This window comes from Ranitomeya imitator, chromosome 5 (assembly GCF_032444005.1).
Source record: "Ranitomeya imitator isolate aRanImi1 chromosome 5, aRanImi1.pri, whole genome shotgun sequence".
In the NCBI taxonomy this organism is placed as follows: Eukaryota; Metazoa; Chordata; class Amphibia; order Anura; family Dendrobatidae; genus Ranitomeya; species Ranitomeya imitator.
This window is the reverse complement of record NC_091286.1, coordinates 686,720,558-686,733,283: the sequence shown is the minus strand read 5'-3', so window position 1 is coordinate 686,733,283 and position 12,726 is coordinate 686,720,558. Positions and strand designations below refer to the sequence as shown.

General features: G+C 50.8%; 1 protein-coding gene across 2 annotated transcripts in view; it reads left to right on the top strand.

Annotated features, from left to right (window-relative positions):
• Positions 1 to 12,726, top strand: part of LOC138638809 (muscle M-line assembly protein unc-89-like) — a 108,818-nt gene that overhangs the window by 46,666 nt on the left and 49,426 nt on the right. The gene's annotated exons all lie outside the window — the stretch shown is intronic.

The following is a 12,726-nucleotide window of genomic DNA, read 5'->3' as shown; positions in this document are numbered from 1 at the left end:
CTACGAGCTACCCAGTCAACACTTTTTTTCCAGAAAAGCCATCCCAGCCCTCCACCAGCATGTTAAAGAGCGCATCGTCCATGCACTCAGGCAATCTGTGAGCACAAAGGTGCACCTGACAACAGATGCATGGACCAGTAGGCATGGCCAGGGACGTTACGTGTCCATCACGGCACACTGGGTAAATGTGGTGGATGCAGGGTCCACAGGGGACAGCAAGTTTGGGACAGTTCTGCCTAGCCCACGGTCTAGGAAACAATTGGCTGTAGCCGTTCGCACCCCCTCCTCCTCCTCTTCGTCCTCCTGCAGAAGCGAGAGCTCGTCCACAGACCGCAGTCGCACAACCACTCCATCCGCAGCTGCCACTGTTGCACACCAGGTCTCCCATTATGGGGCAGCTACTGGCAAACGTCAGCAGGCTGTATTGGCTATGAAGTGTTTGGGCGACAACAGACACACCGCGGAAGTTCTGTCCGAGTTCTTGCAGAAAGAAACGCAGTCGTGGCTGGGCACTGTAGATCTTGAGGCAGGCAAGGTAGTGAGTGATAACGGAAGGAATTTCATGGCTGCCATCTCCCTTTCCCAACTGAAACACATTCCTTGCCTGGCTCACACCTTAAACCTGGTGGTGCAGTGCTTCCTGAAAAGCTATCCGGGGTTATCCGACCTGCTCCTCAAAGTGCGTGGACTTTGCTCACATATCCGCCGTTCGCCCGTACACTCCAGCCGTATGCAGACCTATCAGCGTTCTTTGAACCTTCCCCAGCATCGCCTAATCATAGACGTTGCAACAAGGTGGAACTCAACACTGCACATGCTTCAGAGACTGTGTGAACAGAGGCGGGCTGTTATGTTTTTGTGGGAGGATACACATACACGGGCAGGCAGTAGGATGGCAGACATGGAGTTGTCAGGTGTGCAGTGGTCGAAGATTCAAGACATGTGTCAAGTCCTTCAGTGTTTTGAGGAATGCACACGGCTGGTTAGTGCAGACAACGCCATAATAAGCATGAGCATCCCCCTAATGCATCTGCTGATGCAAAGTTTGACGCACATAAAGGATCAGGCGTCTGCAGCTGAGGAAGAGGAAAGCCTTGATGACAGTCAGCCATTGTCTGGCCAGGGCAGTGTACAGGACGAGGTAGCGGGCGAAGAGGAGGAGGAGGACGAGGAGGATGATGGGGATGATTATATTTTTAATGAGGAAGCTTTTCCGGGGCCACTGGAAATTGGTGGCGCGGCAAGGCCGGGTTCTGGTTTTTTGAGGGACACAAGTGACGTGGATTTGCCTGAAACTGCCCCTCAACCAAGCACAACCGCAGATTTGAGAACTGGAACTTTGGCCCACATGGCGGATTATGCCTTACGTATCCTCAAAAGGGACACACGCATAACTAAAATGATGAATGATGACGATTACTGGTTGGCCTGCCTCCTTGATCCTCGCTATAAAGGCAAATTGCAAAATATAATGCCACATGAGAACTTGGAACTAATATTAGCAACCAAACAATCAACTCTTGTTGACCGTTTGCTTCTGGCATTCCCTGCACACAGCGCCCGTGATCGTTCTCACACGAGCTGCAGGGGCCAGCAGACCAGAGGTGTTAGAGGGGCAGAAATCAGAAGTGGCGTTGGCCAGAGGGGTTTTCTGACCAGGTTGTGGAGTGATTTTGCTATGACCGCAGACAGGACAGGTACTGCAGCATCAATTCAAAGTGACAGGAGACAACATTTGTCCAGTATGGTTACTAACTATTTTTCATCCCTTATCGATGTTCTCCCTCAACCGTCATTCCCATTTGATTACTGGGCATCAAAATTAGACACCTGGCCAGAATTGGCAGAATATGCATTGCAGGAGCTTGCTTGCCCGGCAGCTAGTGTCCTATCAGAAAGAGTATTCAGTGCTGCAGGTTCAATACTAACAGAAAAAAGGACTCGTCTGGCTACCCAAAATGTAGATGATCTAACCTTCATTAAAATGAACCACAACTGGATTTCGAAATCTTTTGCCCCACCTTGCCCGGCTGACACCTAGCTTTCCTATGAAAAGGTCTTGCCTGTGGACTATTCTGAATGCCTTTTCCAATCTCGTAATTTTCTGCACCTGATTGTCCAGCATACGACATGTTTACACCTCACTAAATGGCCAAACTCCCCACACGGGGCCGTGGTATCGACACTTGGCGACAGCACCCGTGAGAGTGCAGTTTGTCTGAAGAGGTGGGTGAGCCCGCTTTTGGTCGACGGCACTGCCACTGGGTCCCTCCTAGTACAATAAAGTGTCTCTGGCGGTGGTGGTGCGCACCCAACGTCAGACACACCGTTGTAATATGAGGGGCCCTGGGCCTGTACCGCCGGCCACAAGACAGTTTCCTTCCACCCCAGCTCAAACAGTGCTCTACCACTTGCAAAATTATCTCACAGCTCCACCAATGTTTAGTCTATGCGCTGACATCCTTCAATGCCTGCCACTGACAATACCATTGTATTGACATTTTTCTTATGTTAGGCCTTCGATGCCTGTCTGCGGTCACTCCTTCCACTAGGCCTCCACTGACCACACCACTGCTGCCCATGTACCCCTGGAACCAATTTAAAATTGCCCACAGCCAGCCCAATTTTTTTATTTTAGGCCTTCGATGCCTGTCTGCGGTCCATTCTTTCTACTACTACTACACTGACCAGGCCACTGCTGCCCGTGTACCCCTGGAACCAATTTAAAATTGCCTACAGCCATGTGTTATTATTTTAGGCCTTCGATGCCTGTCTGCGGTCACTCCTTCCACTAGGCCTCCACTGACCACACCACTGCTGCCCGTGTACCCCTGGAACCAATTTAAAATTGCCTACAGCCATGTGTTATTATTTTAGGCCTTCGATGCCTGTCTGCGGTCACTCCTTCCACTAGGCCTCCACTGACCACACCACTGCTGCCCGTGTACCCCTGGAACCAATTTAAAATTGCCTACAGCCATGTGTTATTATTTTAGGCCTTCGATGCCTGTCTGCGGTCACTCCTTCCACTAGGCCTCCACTGACCACACCACTGCTGCCCGTGTACCCCTGGAACCAATTTAAAATTGCCTACAGCCATGTGTTATTATTTTAGGCCTTCGATGCCTGTCTGCGGTCACTCCTTCCACTAGGCCTCCACTGACCACACCACTGCTGCCCGTTTACCCCTGTAACCAATTTAAAATTGCCTACAGCCATGTGTTATTATTTTAGGCCTTCGATGCCTGTCTGTGGTCACTCCTTCCACTAGGCCTCCACTGACCACACCACTGCTGCCCGTGTACCCCTGTAACCAATTTAAAATTGCCTACAGCCATGTGTTATTATTTTAGGCCTTCGATGCCTGTCTGCGGTCACTCCTTCCAGTAGGCCTCCACTGACCACACCACTGCTGCCCGTGTACCCCTGGAACCAACATCAGAAAATATAAAAATAAGTATTTTGCTTATAAAAAAGAAAATACTGGAGAGATATCAAATGCAGACATTTTAACATTAAAAACAAACACATACAACAAAAATCTGGTACAGTACTAAAAATGGCCACCAGCTACAATAACTTTCTCCTGCAAGTAGTTAACTGAAAGGTTTTTTCAATTTTAAACACAGATATGGCATCCACCGAGTGTTGTCCTGTCGCGTCTTCTTTATATTATTGCCAAGAAGATGCAAAACAATGAAAATAATAAAATCATTATTTACCAAAAAAATAGAGTAAGTCAAAACCACATTGCAAATAAACATTCATTACAAATAAAGAAGCAGGGCGCGTCCGAGGGTGAGTATATACCTAATAAGAATATAATCACCCTCGGACGCGCCCTGCTTCTTTCCGACAGCCTTCCTTCCTAAGAATCAGCCCTTCCGTGGTGTAGAGAGAGGGTTTGTTACACTCCAAGGTGTTCCCCAGGTTGCCTTTCCTGAGCTTCGATCTTCCGGCTCTCGTTTAGTAGTTGTTGGAAACTACGCTGCATTGGGCCTACAAATTGGGTATGGGGTGTAGAGAGATGGTGTGTTCCACTCCAAGGTGTTCCCCAGGTTGCCTTTCCTGAGCTTCGATCTTCCGGCTCTCGTTTAGTAGTTGTTGGAAACTACGCTGCATTAGGCCTACAAATTGGGTATGGGGTGTAGAGAGATGGTGTGTTACACTCCAAGGTGTTCCCCAGGTTTCCTCTCCATTGCTTCGATCTTCCGGCTCTCGTTTAGTAGTTGTTGGAAACTACGCTGCATTAGGCCTACAAATTGGGTATGGGGTGTAGAGAGATGGTGTGTTACACTCCAAGGTGTTCCCCAGGTTTCCTCTCCATTGCTTCGATCTTCCGGCTCTCGTTTAGTAGTTGTTGGAAACTACGCTGCATTGGGCCTACAAATTGGGTATGGGATGTAGAGAGATGGTGTGTTCCACTCCAAGGTGTTCCCCAGGTTGCCTTTCCTGAGCTTCGATCTTCCGGCTCTCGTTTAGTAGTTGTTGGAAACTACGCTGCATTAGGCCTACAAATTGGGTATGGGGTGTAGAGAGATGGTGTGTTACACTCCAAGGTGTTCCCCAGGTTTCCTCTCCATTGCTTCGATCTTCCGGCTCTCGTTTAGTAGTTGTTGGAAACTACGCTGCATTAGGCCTACAAATTGGGTATGGGGTGTAGAGAGATGGTGTGTTACACTCCAAGGTGTTCCCCAGGTTTCCTCTCCATTGCTTCGATCTTCCGGCTCTCGTTTAGTAGTTGTTGGAAACTACGCTGCATTAGGCCTACAAATTGGGTATGGGGTGTAGAGAGATGGTGTGTTACACTCCAAGGTGTTCCCCAGGTTTCCTCTCCATTGCTTCGATCTTCCGGCTCTCGTTTAGTAGTTGTTGGAAACTACGCTGCATTGGGCCTACAAATTGGGTATGGGGTGTAGAGAGATGGTGTGTTCCACTCCAAGGTGTTCTCCAGGTTGCCTTTCCTGAGCTTCGATCTTCCGGCTCTCGTTTAGTAGTTGTTGGAAACTACGCTGCATTAGGCCTACAAATTGGGTATGGGGTGTAGAGAGATGGTGTGTTACACTCCAAGGTGTTCCCCAGGTTTCCTCTCCATTGCTTCGATCTTCCGGCTCTCGTTTAGTAGTTGTTGGAAACTACGCTGCATTAGGCCTACAAATTGGGTATGGGGTGTAGAGAGATGGTGTGTTCCACTCCAAGGTGTTCTCCAGGTTGCCTTTCCTGAACTTCTATCTTCAGGCTCTCATTAAATTGTGGTTAAACGGAACAACTGCATTTGGCGTACTAGTTGGTTTGGGGCCTACTATCGGTGTCTGCCGCTCCTTGCTGTTCTCCTGGTTTCCTGTCCTGAAAATCCGTTTTCAGGCGCTCGTTAAGTAGTTGTTAATGTTAGACTGCATTTGCCCTACTAGTTGGGTTGGGGCCTACTATCGGTGTCTGCCACTCCTTGCTGTTCTCCTCCACTGAACAAAGCTGTGCCGCCTGTTTACTACTGTTGCCAATTTTGAACTGCATTTCGACTACTTACTGATTTGGGCCTACTCTCTGTGTCAGCCTCTCATTCCAGTTGTCCTCCACTGCAATGCCCCCTGATTAGTCCTGTGTTACCAATTTTGAACTGCATTTAGCCCACTTTATTCTTTGGGCCTATATCTGTGTTTCCTCCTCATCCTGCCCATTGCCCAGCCAGTGATAGATGAGTCTGCTGGTACATTGACCCATAACGCAACATTTCCCGTGCACGGTACACTGCAAGATTGTGACCCTGCTGAAAGTCAGGTCCCCCTTCCCGCATACCATACCACCTTACACGGGGACAAACAGGAAGGTGCAGATGAAAGTGCAGGTTCCTTCATCAGGTGGGGGGAGGAATACTAGTTGGCGACGTCACTGGCACAGGGCCTCTCATGGTACGCAAAAGTGTTGCTGCCGGTGGGAGGCGCCCCCGCCGTGCAAACACACCGCTGTACTTTGAGGGGCCCTGTGCCAGTGCCAATGCCAACGAGTGGGCCCCCCCTGCTTGCTCAGGTTCACAGCACTTGCAAAGTTGAAATACTTACCTCTCCCTGCTCCACTGCCGTGACGTGGTCCAGATTTCCTGGGCCCACTAATTACTTGAACCAGCCCTACCCACCACAACTTTAGCCAAATGACCCCCAATTTCAAATGCCTTACAATTATTATAAGGTAAATTACGCATGACAAGCTTCATTAAGAAGAATGGATGGTTTTGACATTAAAATGGGCACTCTAGGTGTTTTCCTGGCCCCCACTCACTGCCGACTATGCTGCCCCATTGACTTGCATTGGGTTTCGTGTTTCGGTCGATCCCGACTTTACGTCATAATCGGCCGATTTCACTCGACCCGACTTTTGAGATAGTCGGGTTTCGCGAAACCCGGCTCGACTCTAAAAAGGTCAAGGTCGCTCAACTCTACTCTCACCTCCTATTCCTACTCTGTACAAATATAAAATGGCCTTCCTTGGCCGTAACCAGTGTGTGACATGGCGCCAGGCATTTTTTTTATGATCGCGCAAAAGCCTAAACTCTGTGTATCCGGAAAACGTACCTACTGCAGGTCTTATGGAGCATGATGGAAAATTTCTTGTGTTGACCTGTAATGTCCATGACTAGGGTAGCAGACCTTCTGGGCCTTTGTTGGAACTGCAACAACCGCCATATTGGATGTTCCTTTGGCGCTAGGCATTTTCTGATTATTAAATAGTTAAAGTGCAAAATATCCCCTGAAAATTCCAGCATGCCGGATCTAACTTCTGCGAGTCCGGGCTCCAGGACCAGGAAATTAGATGCATCTGGTGTGTATTAGTGGTGACGATCTGCCAGGCTCCATATAGAACTGCATGGAGCTTCCGTGGACAAATGGATGGAAACAAACTGACTTCTCGTGTTCATGGCTGTGGGGGATTCAGGAGTCCTATGTGAGGTCCCCGAAAGTTTAGTAATATATCTTGTGGAATTAGTGCCTTGACTATTGGACCCAAGAACGACCTCCTGGGTGATGGGGCGCTCCGTTCAGCAGGTCACCGCTGGGACTTCTCTTGAACAAAAAATTTCGCTGCTGACTATAATAATAACATTATATCTGCCATATCCACATCATAGTGACATCAATACCGCACATGTTACACCAGAAGATGACATAACCCCGCATTCTACAGTCTCCTGCTATATCCTACTTGTCAGCTGTCTGCGAGATGTCACACATGTGAGTGCAGCTCTGGGGTATAATACAGTATGTAACTCAGGATCAGTAATGTATGTACACAGTGACTGCACCAGCAGAATAGTGAGTGCAGCTCTGGGGTATAATACAGGATGTAACTCAGGATCAGTAATGTAATGTATGTACACAGTGACTGCACCAGCAGAATAGTGAGTGCAGCTCTGGGGTATAATACAGGATGTAACTCAGGATCAGTAATGTAATGTATGTACACAGTGACTGCACCTTCAGAGTAGTGAGTGCAGCTCAGCTGCTGCTCATTGTGTTGATTGTGGGTGCGGTCGCTGCTGAACCTGCTGTGTGCTCCTGAGCTCCAGAGAACCACCATCTCTCCACCCGGGGACCTGCTCTCTCTCTTACCCAGGGAGGGAGTGGGTTTCCTGGGATGAGTGAGGGAGCCAAGTCCCAGGCTTCTGCTTCCCGGACCAGGCTGGCGGGGGGCAGAAGGAACCAGCAACCAGCCTGCACATCAGAGGATTCGGGGGTGAGACGCTCCACCAGGAGTCGCAGCAATGTGGCTCCTACTCCCCCCAGGTCTGCAGAGACCCAGAGAAGCCGCAAGGCTTCCATGGAGGAGAAGCCTGCTAGCGTGCAAGATGGCAGCCCTTCCGGAGGAAAGCTGAGTGCTCACGGAGGTGAGGCCGACCTCACTGAGGAGGGTTGGGCGCTGCAGAGACCCCGGGAGTCTGTGTCCACCTATGCCTCCCGGGTCATGAGCCACCTTCGTGAGTATGAAGATGCTAGCAAGACCTTGAGAAGGCTCCGGGAGGAGCTGCGCTGCACAAGCGCTAAAGCTGCAGGCGCCTCGAGACCCAGGAAGACGCAATTCCAGGCGGAGGTAAAGATTCCGAAGCTTGAAATTAATGACCTGGAGGTAAGAAAAGCATTTATTCGAGAAAAAAGTGGACCATTTAAAGAAAAGCTTATAAATGAAGACAGATTCAGAGAAATGGCTGATAACAGAGAGCAAAGGCAGATGGGGCTGCAGCCTGAGTGCCAGGTGGATGATGATGATGATGAGGAGGAGGATGACCAGCAGAAAGCTCCACCTGGCAGCCCTCTTAGCCACTCAGAGGCCACATGCAGCGAGCTCCCTGCTGGACAGGCGACAATGACATCTCGTCGCAGTTCTGCTGGCTCTGGGGAGGACAGTGACATCGGCCAGGGAGGGGCGCTAATGGCAGAGATCAAGCTGCTGGAGTCCCCAGTGTGCCTTCAGAACTTCCATCTTGGTGATGATTTACCAGAGGAGGCACCTGGGGGCCAGAAGAAAAAGGCAAAGAAAACCACCAAGCCAAAGCTGCAGGAAGCGGTAAGCTATGTATATGCCCCCCTCCCTGTACCCCCTGAGTCGGCTGCAGGGTCAGCTCGCTGTATAAGCCCCGTTGCCCAGCCCAGCCCGGGTTCTGCTGTGGATCCGGTGCAAAGGCGCGGGGAGATTACAGAGCACGGTAATGAGGCGCAGAGCTCCGTCTCTGCTTGTAGTAGCGGGGACGTAGCAGCAGGTGCATCAGCCGAAAGGCTGGACAGTGAGGGCGGCCCGGCGGCGGGCATACGATCAGGCCACGATACTGTGGTCCGCTCCTCAGTGGGAGGGGGGAGCGGCCCGGTGTCGGGGGCAGCTCCGGTAGCCTCGGTGCCCCTGAATACTGTTGCCACTGATCACTTAGTTGAGGGGCGGCGGCAGTGTGAGGGGGTTACCGGGGCTGGGAGTTCCGGTCTTCCCAAAGTCCTATTTTGTGTTGGTGCCGCCGGTCAACAAGATCCTGATGCTAAGGATCAGCGGTGCCCCACAGCAGCTAAAGATCAACGACGCCTGGTAGCAACCATGAAGCAGCGGAAAATATTAACTAATGATGCGGAGGGCACACAAAAAACCAGGGGTGAGGTCACCTCCAGTTCTGTGGAGGAGACTCAGCCCCTTGTGCCTGATGATGCGGAGGCTAAAGTGTCACCCCCTGTTGTCACTGGTCCAGCAGGAGTGAATGTGGTGGTGGGTATGGATGCAGAAAACTCTTTGTCTAGTGGTGTGGTTGCTGGTTTGGTAGAGGGTGAGGGGGTTATGGAGGTGGGTAATGGTGATGCTGATGGTGTGGATGTGGTCACTGGTCCGGTTGCCCCCCCGGTGGTGGCAGCGCCTGTCAGGAGTTATGCCGTTGTCACCTCCGGGGGAAATAGGGCATCCTCCTCGTCTCCGGGCTCTGGGGACGGCATGTTGCAACGGCGTCTCCTGGAGGCTCTAAAGAGGGGGGAGAGATCACTAATAGTAGAGGGTCGAGAGGTTGATCTATCCTTCTGGATAGAGAGGCATGGCCTCGGGGCCTTCCGAGAGCAAAGAGGGGGGGATACAGTGTGGTCCCTCCCAACAGCCGGGCCGGGTAGTGTGCGTAGGAATGTGGTCCGTCTTCAGTGGAGGGGCAATGATGCGTGTCCTCCAAGGTCTAAAGTTGTGGAGCTCCTGCTGAGGATGGGCTTTAGTGCGATTGACATCTACGCCTTGATACATCCCTATTCCACACTGTGACAAAACACTCTGGGATCGCCTTTGCTGGGGTCAAAGGACACGTGGTTTGTGCATTGAATCTGAGGCGTACAGCAGGTTTCTGAGCAGGCTGACCTCAGGTCAGATTTATTAACGTGAAAGCAACACAAAAAACAAAACATAAAAATAAACCCTAGCCTGTCCGGCACTAACTAAACAAATACGTTGCTATCTCAACAACTGGGGGGGCTTCTCCCACCCAGCTAACATCATACAGATCTTGAGCAGAGCTCTTCACTCACGTTTGTCTCACACAGGCAGGCAATCTGTGTGCCCCAGGCAGACACTGGAAACACCCAGCTGGTCATCTTTTATTCCTGCAATCATTAACCCATTAGCACCCTGAAGATACTGAGTGGCCTAATTCACATAGGACAAACACCTGGGCGAGATATACCTGCCTCCATCTACCACACCAGCATGAGTCTTACATATCCCCCCCCTTGCTCAGACCACTCCGGTCGAGCAAGAACACTTTTGAAACAGTGCACTCGGGATAGGGCATCGGCGTTCCCCATCTGCACCCCAGGTCGGTGCTCCACCGTAAAAGAGTAAGCCTGCAGGGCAAGGAACCACCGGGTTACCCGACTATTACGGTCTTTGTGGAGGTGCATCCACTTGAGAGGGGCATGGTCTGTGACCAGCCTAAACTTCCTACCAGCCAGGTAATACTTGAGGGAGTCGAGAGCCCATTTAATGGCTAGGCACTCTTTTTCAACCACGGCATACCTCTGCTCATGTACATTCAGTTTCCGACTGAGATAGAGGACCGGGTGTTCGACTCCGTCCCTCACCTGGGAAAGTACAGCTCCGACACCAGTATCAGAGGCATCAGTTTGTACCACAAACTCGCTGCTGAAATCAGGAGTCACTAGTACGGGCTGAGAGCACAAAGCCCGTTTCAGGCTGTGGAAGGCCTCTTCAGCAGCTGAGGTCCATTTTACCATGACGGAATCCTTCCTCTTGGTAAGATCCGTCAAGGGAGTAGCCATGGCTGCAAAATTGGGTATGAACCGGCGATAATAGCCGGCAATCCCCAGGAAAGCCTGCACTTGTTTCTTGTTCACTGGTTGTGGCCAGCCCTGAATTGCCTGTATTTTGTCGATCTGGGGTTTAACCACTCCTCGGCCAATCACGTAGCCCAAGTATCGGGCTTCTTCAAGCCCGATGTGGCATTTCTTGGGGTTTGCCGTTAAACCTGCATCTCGCAGGTCATCAATCACGGCTTGTACCTTCTGGAGATGAGTTTCCCAGTCCATGCTGTAAATTACGATGTCATCCAGGTAGGCAGAAGCGTACTGTCTGTGAGGCCTCAAGACTCGATCCATCAATCTCTGGAACGTTGCGGGAGCTCCGTGAAGTCCAAACGGCATATAGACATACTGGAACAGACCTTCCGGTGTAGCAAATGCCGTCTTCTCTCTGGCCGCCTCGGCCAGAGGAATCTGCCAGTACCCCTTTGTTAAATCCAGGGTCGTAATGTATCGGGCTTTACCAAGCCGGTCGATCAACTCATCGACCCGGGGCATAGGGTACGCATCAAATTTAGAAACTGCATTCAGTTTCCTAAAGTCATTACAAAACCGGATGGAGCCATCCGGTTTAGGTATCAACACAATTGGACTGGACCAGGCGCTGTGTGACTCCTCAATGACTCCTAAGTCCAACATTGCCATCACTTCCCGGGAGACGGCTTCACGGCGGGCTTCCGGAATCCGGTAGGGCTTCACATGAACAGTGACGCCAGGCTCTGTGACAATCTCATGTTTCACCAACTTCGTCCGGCCAGGTTTTTCGGAGAAAAACTGTCGGTTCTGTAACAAAAATTGCTTAACCTCAGATTTTTGTCGTTCTGAGAGAGTCTCAGCAACCTGCACCTCTGGTACAGTAGGTGAACAAACCGGACGGGGCAGATCCGCCGTTAGGGCAGAGCGGTCTTTCCAGGATTTTATCAGATTCACATGATAAATCTGTTCCGGTTTTCTCTTACCCGGCTGGTACACTTTATAGTTCACTTCACCAACTCTTTCTCGGACCTCAAATGGGCCCTGCCATTTCGCCAGGAATTTACTATCCACCGTAGGGATTAGGACCAACACCCTATCGCCGGGTGCAAATGTACGGACCTTAGCGCCTCTATCATAACTTTGCCTCTGGGCTCCCTGGGCCTGTAACATATGGTCCCTAACAATGGGCATGACAGCGGCAATACGATCCTGCATTTGTGTTACATGGTCGATCACCGTTTTAAAGGGAGTGACTTGACCTTCCCAGGTTTCTTTTGCGACGTCCAGCAGTCCCCGGGGACGACGGGCGTACAACAGTTCGAAAGGCGAAAATCCTGTGGAAGACTGGGGAACTTCCCTAATGGCAAACAGCAAATAGGGTAACAAGTAATCCCAGTTCTTCCCATCTTTGTCTATCGCCTTCCGGAGCATCTGTTTTAAGGTTTTGTTGAAGCGCTCAACCAGGCCATCTGTTTGAGGGTGATAGACAGACGTACGCAACGGGTCTATTTGTAAGAGCCTGCAGAGCTCCTTCATTACCCTCGACATAAAGGGAGTCCCTTGGTCGGTGAGTATCTGTTTTGGAATTCCCACCCGACTAAACACTTGTACCAATTCCTTGGCGATCGTCTTGGTAGCTGTGTTACGCAAAGGGACGGCTTCCGGGTAACGAGTGGCATAGTCCACGATGACGAGGATATGTTGGTGCCCACGTGCGGATCGGGGAAGGGGCCCAACCAAATCCATCCCAACTCTCTCAAAAGGGACCCCAATGATAGGAAGGGGTACCAAAGGGCTACGGAACCGAGATTTAGGGGCCGCGAGTTGGCACTCTGGACAGGACTCACAATAGTTACGCACATCATAATGTATTCCAGGCCACACAAAACAATGCAATATCCTTTCCGTGGTTTTCTGTACCCCCAGATGTCCC